Source organism: Trachymyrmex septentrionalis, unplaced genomic scaffold (genome assembly GCF_001594115.1).
Source record: "Trachymyrmex septentrionalis isolate Tsep2-gDNA-1 unplaced genomic scaffold, Tsep1.0 scaffold79, whole genome shotgun sequence".
Taxonomy (NCBI): domain Eukaryota; kingdom Metazoa; phylum Arthropoda; class Insecta; order Hymenoptera; family Formicidae; genus Trachymyrmex; species Trachymyrmex septentrionalis.
This window is the reverse complement of record NW_017305977.1, coordinates 1,062,640-1,075,474: the sequence shown is the minus strand read 5'-3', so window position 1 is coordinate 1,075,474 and position 12,835 is coordinate 1,062,640.

Here is a 12,835-nt window from a genome sequence, read left to right as displayed (position 1 = left end):
GGGGGGGGTTGCGTGCATTTGCTGATCTATTTCAGATTCCGGAGATCTCACAACATAGTAGTTCTATTTTCTTTTCTTTTTCTTTGGTGAGAATTCCTGCGGAAAGCACATTGGAGGCACATTGGATAAGGCTGGCTATGTTAATCCGGCTGCACCGGAACCTGGGCCATTCAAACATAGAAGAAGAAGAAGAAGAAGCTACTAGGTTACAATAAACCAGCAATGAATATTAATGCAGTTTTTGCAACTTTGTTCTCAATTTGTAAATTTATTATCTCTATATATGCGTTTGTTAGGTAAATCGAATAGTAGAAGATGGTGGGTATGGCCAGTGAACAGTGAAGAAAATCGGAATTTCAAAGAGTTCCAAAGAATTCCATTTAACCTATTTTTATGAACTAATGGAAACAGATCACGAAGAATTTTTTGCCTAGATCAGAATATGACCATATCAGTTCAGAAATCTCTATGAATTTGTTCGCCCTCGATTGTTAAAGAAGAGTCGTCGTTGTTCATTACATCCAGAGCTAAGGCTGGTTTTGACTTTATCGTAAGTATAAATTATGTTCTTAGTATCTAATCTTACTTTTGACTCAATATGTATCCTTAAATGGTTTTTTATTCAGATACTTAATTTATGGGGATAGCATATTTAAAAAAAAACTGAATTCAGAATTGGGCATTCAAAATTGTACCTGAAGTGTGTCGAATCATATGGAATGTGTTGCAACCTCTTTACCTGTCGCAACTAGCGCATGAAGTATGGAGACACATTGCTAATGAATTTATGCAACAATGGCAATTTCTTAATTGCATTGGGACATTGGATGAGAAACACATTCAGTGTCCCAAATTCTGGCAGTCAATATTAAAATTATAAAAAATATTTTTCATTAGTTTTAATGGCTGCATGTGTGTGATGCAAACTATAAATTTACAGTGATAGATGTAGGACAATTCGATAGTATTAATGATGGTGGAATTTTGGCACACTCGGACATAGCTCAGTTTCTTCATGGTGGTTTGCTTGATATGCCTCCAAAGAAAGAATTGCCTGATACATCAATAGCAATAGAATATGCATTTGTAGGTGATGAAGCTTTTCCTCTTAAAAAATATTTGCTGTATCCATATCCTCGTTCTCGATTTAACCGATAAGGAACGAATATTTAACTATCAATTATCACGAGCACGTTGAGCAATTGAAAATGCTTTTAGCATTTTAGTTTCAAGATGGCGAATCCTTACAAAATCTTTATGCTATACTCCAGAAAATGTTGGTCAAAGCGTTAATCTGTCTTCACAACTTTATTATGATAACAGAAAGAGACATTGCTCCAGTTTACAGGAGATATTGTCTACCTCTATTAATAGACAGAGAAATAGTCGATGGTGTGGTATTAAGAGGAGCTTGACGAGAGTAAGATAGTAAACTTTCCTGTCGCCGACCGACTTAAGCCCGAGACACATATTGCAAATTATCTCACGGTTGACACGATGTTGGTTAAAAGTCGATGTTACGCACAATGAACTAGTGAGCCAATCGTAGTAAGCATTCAGTAAATCGGTCGAGCACGCGTTGCATGTGGTGATCAACCGGGCACATGACGGCGTTTCATGTCGCGAACACATGGTTAGGATTTTTGAGAGAGAAAGCGTATCAAACTGTAGGTCGCGCTCTAAAGATGACAATCGTTAGGACGATGCACGTAGCAACGCGTCGCGAATCGGATGCGCCACGCGGTCAAAGCGGAGTGCATTAGGATGACGCCTGGCGCTTGAATATAACAACGTCTGTAGTTCACGTGACCGAGAATGCCAGGTAATGTGGTTGAGGGCCGACACAATAAATTGTATTTGGATGGCTCACCTCAACATCACTGGGCCTGATAGCGTGACTCGGCAATCTTCCAAGCTTCTCGCCCAACAACAGTGTAGCTGAGCATCTCCAACAAACTCACATGGCGTGTCTCGCAATGATCTTGTTCATCGCGATTCTCGCACTAGTGGGTTGGGAAAAAAGGGAATCGGCGTATGGCTAGGAGGATGACTAATTCCTCGAGCGCTTACAATAATATGCATTTATTTGGTCGTAAAAGTTATTTAGATTAGTATTCTTACCAAAATCTTTACTAAAAGTATCTCTACATGCGTGTGATGTATACTTGATTCTTACGCGTATTAAAGTTACACAGGTTAATTAACTACATTTACCTAATAGGTTTGTTAGGAACACATGGAAGTGAATTATGTTACTTATACTGTTACGTCCTATAGACACCACGATTCTTTTCTTTCGAGAAAATTAGCTCACGTCGCGACCACGGTTGGCGTCTATGAGACTCGAGTGAAGTTCTTTAATAACGGTTAGAACTAAAAAGAGAGACCGGATAAGTTCCGCGAAAACGCCAATTAATCCGGAAAGAGAATAATAACGTTAATGCAGGCCCAAAAGAGGCCTACAAGATTGCGAAAGATATTATAAATGCACCGAAATCACGCAATAGTAAAAATCCAAGCTTTGTCGTCCCAGACTGACCAATAATTTCATCTTAAGAAAACGGGCACCATGTTGCGCTTAAAAAATCATAAAACGCATGGGATAACTTCTCACGGTAGCGTTATCTAAAATTGGACTCACGACTGACAATGGTTGCTCTGCACGCAAAACTAGTTGTGCATGCTAATTGTCTGTTTACCTAGCCATATTTTCCGCGAGGATAACATAATTCGTCATCCATCTGGAGCAATCTTGCCTCTTTAAAGAAAATCATTTCTTATCTTCTTGAAACCTCTAACGATGTACTTTAGATTAACAACGAATAGGACGCTATAAAAATCGTAAATTTCGCATGACATTGTAACTAACTATTGCATCCAGATAAAGAGCACTACGTCCTTTTTTCGGGGTATAGAGGTCCCGCGGAAGCGCAGAGCGTCAGTACGAAAATCCAATTAGCGTCAGTTTGTGCAAATCAGAGCCTTGACTCGTCGCGCATCTCAGTGTTCAATTACGTCATGTGCTCCCTGAGACTATCCAGTCTTGACTTACTGTGACTACTCTACTGGCGCTCTTGCGTGGACAGCGGGTCTCCTCATCATCGAGCAATATCCACCAGAAGTTTTGTGGACCAAGCAGCTAAACAGTAAGTCGGCCTGTCATTCCATCCACTTATCCATATCTCCCCGTATGGGCACACACATGGATACACACACGCACGCACGCACGCATGCACGCACGCACGCACGCACGCACGGCGCGGGCGCGGGCGTGAGTGTGGTGTAGTGTGGGTGTGGGTGTGGTGTGGTGTGGGTGTGGGTGTGGGTGGGAGTGGGTGGGGTGGGGTGGGTGTGGGTGTGTGTGTGTGTAAGTTTTATATTATAAATGATTTGCCAGCTTCCATGTGTATTTTAAATCGTCACTCGCATTCCTTTCCCTCTAATATCTGAGATGGCACGAGGTTTAGTTCCGGGTCAAAAGGATTAAGTTCCTTGACTCAAATAGGACCGACATTCACACTGTCCATCGGAACAGGTGTCATAGCGTCTTTTTGGGATGTTGACCCATATTCCGAAACCGAGAAGGTACGTGCGATTCACAGCTGTTCGCCTTTGTGCGAATACCTGTGAGATTGAGTCTAACCATCCTTCCATACCCTCTCCATTCTCCCTTATTATCTCCTTGACCAAATTCTCAAAGGTTGAACGTAACAATACCATATTACAAACAATACCACTATATTACTACTAAGTGTTATTTATTAGAAGTTAGCACGATAACTAATTACGCTAATGTTAATCCTACCCAATCTCTCTGCATCTTCATTCCATTTTCTCAACAAGCTACCTCAATGCTTTGTAATTCTTTTGCTAGTATCCTATAAATATTGGGTTGTTCGGAAAGTAATTTCGTTTTTTCCCAACAGAGGACTTAATTGTATTTTTTCACAGCCAACTTCACACTTAACCGCATAATCATTATATATTTTGACAGCTGATATAGCAAGGCTTGCTTGTGAAAAAAGTTCGATTGATTCTACGCAGTAGTTTTTGGTTGGTGCCCTATTAAATATGGAAAGTGAAAAGCAGCATTTTCGGCATATTTTACTTTTTTACTATCGAAAAGGTAAAAATGCTGTTCAAGCAAGAAAAAATTATCCGATGTGTATGGAAAAGATGTATTGACAGAACGCCAGTGTCAAAACTGGTTTGCAAAATTTCGATCCGGCAATTTTGATGTTGAAGATGCACCACGTTCTGGAAGGCCAATTGAAGCTGAAGAATAAAGGCATTAATTGATGCAAACCGGCGAATAACAATTCGTGAGATCGCTGAGAGATTAAATTTATCGAATTCGACCGTTCATGATCATTTGAAACGCCTAGGTTTAATCTCAAAGCTCGACATATGGGTTCCTCATGTTCTTTCGGAAAGAAATTTGTGCCGTCGCATTGACGTCTGTGATTTGCTTCTCAAATGTCAAGAAAATGATCCATTTTTGAAGCGCATCATCACTGGGGACGAGAAATGGGTTGTCTACAACAATGTTAAACGCAAGAGATCATGGAGTAAAAAAGATGAACCGGCTCAAAGCACTTCGAAAGCCGATATTCATCAAAAAAAGGTGATGCTATCTGTTTGGTGGGATTTCAAAGGAATTTTTTTTTTTTTAGCTTCTACCGGACAACACAACGATCAATTCTGAAGTGTACTGTCATCAGCTGGACAAATTGAATGATTCACTTAAACAGAAAAGGCCAGAATTGATCAATAGAAAAGGTGTAGTGTTCCACCAAGATAATGCGAGACCTCATACAAGTTTGGTAACTCGCCAAAAGCTTTTACAGCTTGGATGGGATATACTGCCACACTCACCATATTCTCCAGATCTGGCACCTTCTGATTATTATTTGTTCCGATCTCTACAAAATTTTTTAGACGGTAAAACCTTTACTTCAAATGAGGAAGTCAAAAATCACCTGGATCAGTTTTTTGCCAGTAAAGAACAAAAATTTTATGAGCGTGGAATCATGCTACTGCCAGAAAGATGGCAAAGGCATTGGATCAGAATGGACAATATATAATTCAATAAAATATTTAATCACTATAAGAAAATCGTCTTTCATTTTCATAAAAAAAAACGAAATTACTTTCCGAACAACCTAATATATTTTAACAATACTTGAATGGACAGCGTGTGTCTTACATGTTTGTGTGGCTCAGGAGCCATTAATAGCTAGATCTTTTCTAAAGTCTGTCTGAAGTCTGGAAGCAGAGAGAGCGAGAGAACCTTCCTTCTGAAAAGGAAGTGGTGTTCCTACTCCTACGCATTTTTCTTACGTAACTGAGGGGGGAACTTGTCTTAAGGTAGATCTCTTACATGACAACACGCTTACCGCTGTAGTGCTCGGATCGTTCTCATGCAGGAGTAGCGTTACATCGCTCTAGTAATGCTAGTGAGATAGAGAAAATTATCGTGCGGACATAACAATCAAAACATATCGATGCGCGGCTTTAGGATCCCCTTAGGGGAATGCTGGCCAAATTGTCCAGATTTTGCAGATTGATATAAATCTCCGAATTTACTAAACGAAGTCTGAAAATTTCTTTTATTGGATTAAAGTAGACGCATTTGGGAGTGCTGTAAAAGACTTTATGCTAAAAAAATCGGAAAAAAAGTTAAAAATTTACGTTTTTTATTACATTTTTCAACTCGTAGAGCTGCCACCTGACGTAGATATTTCCTTAATACATAAAAATTTTATAGAAGCTCGTTTGAATCAAACGATAGTGCAGCACTCAGCGCATTACATGCACAAACAATACTGAGTTTATGAAACTAAGATTAAAAGCTCCAAGAGAAAGATTTATATCGATCTGCAAATGACGTGTATACAAATCTTGAGCGAAGACTCGGAATGGTAAAAAAAAATAATAATTGTGTCTAGCAGTAGATGTCCGAGCTTTTAAGAGATGGCGTTGCAATATGTTAGATAAGGACAAATGAATGCGTTTGAGCGAGACATAATGATATATAATAAGTATAAGAAATGAATAAAAAATGCTACTATTATCAAATTTGGAATTAAAAAAAAATCTTTACTATCAACCTCGATCAAGTTCAGCTGTCGATCTAGCATTCCCTTAACTGCATTGTCCTTCCTGCTAGTTAGAAAGAAGATGTTAAGACGAGAAATTGCGTCATATAGAACATAAAACGACGACTTCCGGCTAATTGGCGTCACTCTCTTTATACCCACTCTATTTGACGCTATTAGCGCCTGACGTAACCGTATAGTGACCCTCTAAACAAAGCCGCGAATAACGTTAAGGTTAGATCGGCGACGCCATTTTTCAGTAAAAACCGGAAATAGTGATGGTTAATAAAATACAACTGCCAGCATCATCACAGTTATGAAAAGACTATGTTTAATGTGTGCATTAATCTTTAACACATGTGAATCCAGTGAATTTAAATATAGTTGTCAGAATGTTGTTAGAATTAAGAACTGATATTATTAACGTATTTCATAAAATTATATTTTCTAAAATGACTAATTGTTCTGCACCAAACTGCAACAATTCTTTATGAAAGTTACATTATGAAAGTCTTTCTTCGTAATTCTGAACAAAGAGCAAAATGGGCAGCAAATGTAAGACCTTGATGTAAGAAGATAAGGTGTACCATTCCTGAGGATGCGCAATAGGAGAGTGAATTTGACGCCAAAATTTGATTGGCTATTCCAATATGCCAGCGCTATTATACGCAGGAAAGTGCATAAAGACCAAAATTTGATTGGTTGTTTCCAGTATTGCTATCGCCATTATACGCAATGGTACAGCCGGTCACAGAAAGGTTGCAACCCTTTTTTTCAATGGGTTTCGGAATGCTGTCTATTCACGAGCGATTGGTTCTTATTTGTGGATCCATAAGTAAGAATCAATCGCTCGGTGAGCAACTGCATTTCGAAAAAAAGGTGTTGCAACCTTTTTATGACTATGTCGTACATCTTGTATTCTTACATCATGTGTAAGACGATTAAATTGGAGCCAATTAATACTAATATCTTTGCGAGGTTTGTTGTGGGATTTAGTATTATTTAACCTTTTAAGGAGATTTTGTTAGCGAAGGTAATTGATTGGTTGGTCGAAAATCAACTTCGAGACTTAATTTTTTATACGCTGTAGATAAATACACAAATAATGGCTATGTTCAGCAGAGAAAACAAATCAGTTAGCGCTTAGTGATTCTTTAATATGATTGGTTCCTACACTTAAATCCAACGATGAACTAAAGGCAAGAACCAATCGTATTAAAGAATTAAACGCTAACTGATTAGTTTTCTCTGCTGAGCACAGCCAATGCCATAATTTGAGTAATATTGACCGTAGTTTTCTTGTAATGTTATTCTGAAATTGACCATTTTAAACATATCATCTTATGGGAAGCGGTCGTTCTAAAGTAGATAATCACCGATTTAATACATACTCAGCCAATTTAAGACTTTGAAAAATTAGGATTTCACAGATGAAATATCAACAATGTAAATATCAACAGTATACAAAAAAGCAAAATCGATTTATTATAATGGTAAATCGATGGATTTTCCCTTAAGAATGTAAAGCTTTATTATCACAAAATTTGCCTTACCTTTACCTCACGGATCGCATTATTACAGTAAGAGACTTGGCAACGCCGCAGTGCACAGCTGATACGAAGTCAACTTTATATAATCTAGAATCCATCTCGGTGTAAAGAAACAGATATGAAAGTAATGAATAAAAAGTTTTTTATAAAGAAACAACGTTTTGATTATGTGCATAAATTTTCGTAAAATTTTTAGTACATTTATTATAAAAAATTGCAATGAGAAAGAATAATTTAGAGAAATTACATAACTGTATTTTTATTTTATAAATACCATCCTATGGTATTACAAAATACAATTATGTAGTATTAACTAATTTATTATTTTACTAATTTATTAAATGCTTCTGCGAGTTCGCCTAATTTATATGATAAATTGTTAATTACTTTTTTGTTTTCGTGACTTGTGGATTGCAGCTGGGAATGGATTTCCCGATCACAGGACCCAAAGCCGGCTGGGCCTGGCAACGACAAGAGATCGAGGTACGGCGAACCACGTGAGTGGGGCGACCGAAGAGAGGTTATGCGTGCGTGAAATTATAATTTGAAAGTTAGAACATAGGAATTTATATATATATATATATATATATATATATATATATATTAAACCGTTATTGTCGTAATCATATGCAATTGAATTAATAATATTATAATTAAGATTATAATTATAGCTATTAGGGTAGGATTGTTGTTGTTGTTGTTGTTATTATTATTATTATTATTATTATTAGAGCTAGCATTACGATCGAGGTTATGTGTAAAATTGTTACGGAGATAATAAGATGCATAAATGTAATTGTAGATTAAGATTAGCGTTATTAAAAGGGATTAGGATATTGTTATTATTGTTACAAAACTGAGTCAATCATGGGCGACAATACCCATCGTATAATAAAGGAGAAATCAAAGGCGATTAAAAATGTTTGATTTAGTAATAGACAGTAATAGACAGTATAGTAGTTACCCGATAAACAAAGAATAATAGAAATTAGGCCATTGGAAGGTAAGCATGAAAAACAGTGGCACGGGCCAACGCGAAGGAATATAGAAAGGAGGAAAACGTGAAGTTTAGATATGAAGGTCAGGGACCAACAGGGGAACTAACGTTCCGCGAATTCGGAAAACTCAACGTTACAATGGCGAAATAGTGTTGCGGGCGCATGGCGGCGCGTGAAAAAGAAACAAGAAACGTTAGATTTCTCTGGGTAGGCAATAGGACAAATTAACGTAGCGAGAATTCGCAATACCCAATGCTTAAAGAGCGAAATAGTGTTTTGGATAGATAAGAGCAAAGTAGAAGAAAAACAAAAACGTAGAGATTCTCAAATAAGAACGCTGAATAACTTAACGTTTTGTAAAGTTAAATTATATGATGTCATAGGGTCGAAACAGTGTTTTAGGAAGAAAGCATGTGGATAAGAGAAAAGGCTAAACGTTAGAATGAGGGTTAATTAGGAACCTAACGTCGAGGTTTGGCAAAAAGTATACCGGATGTGCAAACGGTACGCGCACTTGACCAAGCGGATGATGCGGGGCGTGAATAGCGTCCGAGCGAGTAATATCTATACGGGAAAACCTGTAAAGGGAAGAAACATCGATGAATCAGGATACTTACCTAAATCCACCTGGGGAAGAGCGGAAACCGATATTACGATGACAAGGTCCACCATTAGTACTTGAAACAGCAAAAGGGAGCGATGAATGGAAATAGAATAGAATATCGATAGGGAACATTGATTGTGTGATGCGAGCACTGTAAGTACGCGAAGCGTTAAGAGTTAAGCGCTAAAAGCGAGATTCTGAGTGGGAGACGATAGCGAGAGTGGGGTGCGAAAATTATAACATACGGCGACGGAGCAGAACGAAGAAGTTCTCTTCCGGCCTCTGATTCGTAGACAAGAAATAACAAAGGAAAGAGTTCTCTCCGGACCTTATGGTAGAAAAGGACAATGTTGAAAGATAGAGCAGAAATAGAGAGTATTCTCCCAACGGTGAAACAAAAGTGGTAATACTTAGGAGTGTTCTTCTAATCGCCGAAACAAGGAGTCGTACGATATATACGAGTATATAATAGTTGCGTATCGAGGGAGCGAATATCCAAACGATTGTAACCATCGGAGACGACGCAGTTTTGTATAGTGACTAAATTGATATTTAAATATAGAATTGTTTCGTTACCCTAATTGTGATAATCTAATAATTATTGTGTGACCTATCCTTTGCGATTCTTCTCCGAAGAAAGAAAAAGGACCGAAATCCAAGCAACCGAACTGGAGATCCGATCAGGATAACCGTCAATATCTTGTCCCAGAAGAATTTCAATTCCTTGACGTCCACTTGTGTTATACGATCACAAAAGGTCTTTCAAAGATATTCCAGCTTTTGCAATTTTTGTTACCATATTTGAGATCTCCAAAGATTTAGCATTTGGTTCCTGAAGATTTAATACGTATTTGAGGCACTCGAGTGAACTTTAGAGGATCTTGTATTGTAAAGAACGTTGTTTTTGAATAATCAGAAAATCAATCGTCATTGCATTTTCCAGGATCTGTTCCTTAATAATATTGATATTTGGATATGCTAGAAGTTTCTGTAACATAGCGACGTCATGCAATGCATTATGAGCGCCTATCGTATTATAGTTTCAGACCCAAAGTATTCTTCGGCTAGTGTAGATAGCTTGAAACTTGCTTTCGAATGCCGTCGCGTAATTAATTTATTCTTTAGCATTAGCAGAGCATTTGCGAAGCCATGAACCACACAAGTGAACTCTTGAAGTATTCCTTGTTCTTCAACGAATTTAATTATCAAAGGGGCGTCAAATTTAAAATCATTGTGAACTGTTAAAACTATATTAGGTGTAGTAAAAAGTCATCGCGTATTTTTTAGCTCAAAGTTGTATATACAATATCTTCGTCAATAATGAATGAAATTCAAATTTAAAAAAAGGGTTTTAAAGCTTGAAATCTCTACTTTTAAAAGCTTATCACATTTTTTAAGTTTATATGAGTTTGATAATTTTTACATACCAAAAACTACGAGCTGAAAAAGACGAAAAATTTTCTTCTCACTTTGTGGATTTGTAACGTGTCCAAAACGAATTTGAGAAAATTTTCGATTACCTATCGTGAAAGCTTGATACTTTCCCTACAAAATCGTTTTTTTTAAATATTCCTACGACTTTTGATTACTGAGTTATCGCGGATTAAATAAAAGAATTATTTTGACTTTAATTGCTCATAACTCCATTAAAAATTGTCGTATCGTATAATTTAAAAAAGAGATTTTTAAAGCTGAAACTTTACTCTATCAAGATATATTTATATTGTTGGTAAGAAAGTAATTGCGGTTTTTACTGATAGATGTCTTTTAAAAAAACGCGATGACTTTTTACTTAACCTAATATTTTGAGCAATGGAACGTAAAAATGTTAATAACCCACTGATAGCAACAGTTGAAACTGGCATCGAATCCAGTATCCAGTACCAAATCGCCGTTCTTTATTTCAAATCCAATGACGGCAGATGCACTGCTTAATATCCAATGCAGTGGCATAATGTATGCATTGTATTCAGAATTCTTGAATCTAGTAGCAATTTGAAGGATTTCGAAATTTTTATCAAAATCGGTAGTGTCTAAATCAAATACAACAGCCTTTGTAGAGGCCAAAATGATATTTCTTATTATCTATATCTTATAGTAGGGTATAAAGGTCGACTCTAAACCGGGAGCTCCGTGGGGGATGGTGAGTGAAGGACGGGGAGTTTCCGCGGCGCGAGGGGAAGGGAATGACGTCACAGGGGCGGGGGAGGGGTGTGCGGGAGATGAAGTCACTGGATGCGGGTGTGCGGGAGATGACGTCACAAGATGGGAGTGATGTCGCAGGGGATGATGTTATAGGGCAGAAGAGAAGGAGGATGTCACGAGTGCGGGGGGCTGGGGAACGAGAATGACGTTAATGAACATGAGATGTATGGAAAAATAACGTAGCAGGAAATTACGTTACAGCGCACGGGATGTGCAGAAAATTACGTCGCGGTCCGCCGTCGCTGCCGCCGTCGGTCTGCACCGCGCTATACTTATCATTTTTTATGCGTCGCCATCTTCTCGCACGCAAAATATTTTATTACACGATCATTATTTTTTCTCCTCCAGTATCTTGCAATAATTGTATTCGATGATTTTGAGTTTAAATAATTTTAAAAAACGCCGACGCTAAATGACAGCGCGATGATACGGCAATGATGCGCGCATAATGCGATACCGCAGAGGTAAAGTGGATGAGCAAAGGAAGGATGAAAAGAAAGAAGGAATAATTGTGGACACTGAGATATTTTTAAGTCATGAAATATTTAAACTTTTCAGGAATTAAAAAGAGATGGAATTATATAGGAGGTAACACGAATATACCAGAAAAAGAATTTATATATTTATATAGAACGATATTTTATAAAAGAATAATTAAAAGAAAGATATTTTATAAAAAATCATAATTTTTTAAATGATTCAAGAAAAATCGATTTTTTCAAAAATTAATTTTATTATTGTCCCGTTTCAGACTAGAAATTTTCATCTAGAACATTTTTGTTCTGCCAGTCCTGATTTTTTAAATATTCAACTGTTTGAAATAGGATATTCCGTACAGATAATTAGATTCTCACTTTTTGTCGGTGAAATCACTGCTTGTCGTAATACTGATGAAAGTGAATATCGAATAAAAAAAAAATTAAATTCTGAATACAATAAGTAGGAATTTTTTATCGTAAATTTTCATTTAATTTAACGATAAAACCAGTCATATGTATAAACTAAGCAATAGATGTTTGAATTCGTATATTTATTTGGTGAAATTTTTGTAGAGATGTACCTACGACAGTACTTACACCTACTCACGCGTACACACGAACATATATTAAAATTAAAAATGTTCACATCTAAATGTGAAAATAAAATAAAAATTACATAATGGACAGGAGTTGGACTGAATAGAGGCATGTAATACAAAGATATAAATTTTTTTGCACTGATATTATTAATGATATAACACATCTGTGCATACAATGTGTACTAACTTACAATTAAACAATTACCACGTGATGATAAAAACTTACGCAATGAGAATTATCGTGACTTAATGTATCTCAATATATTAATATATACATCATATGAAATATATATATATATATA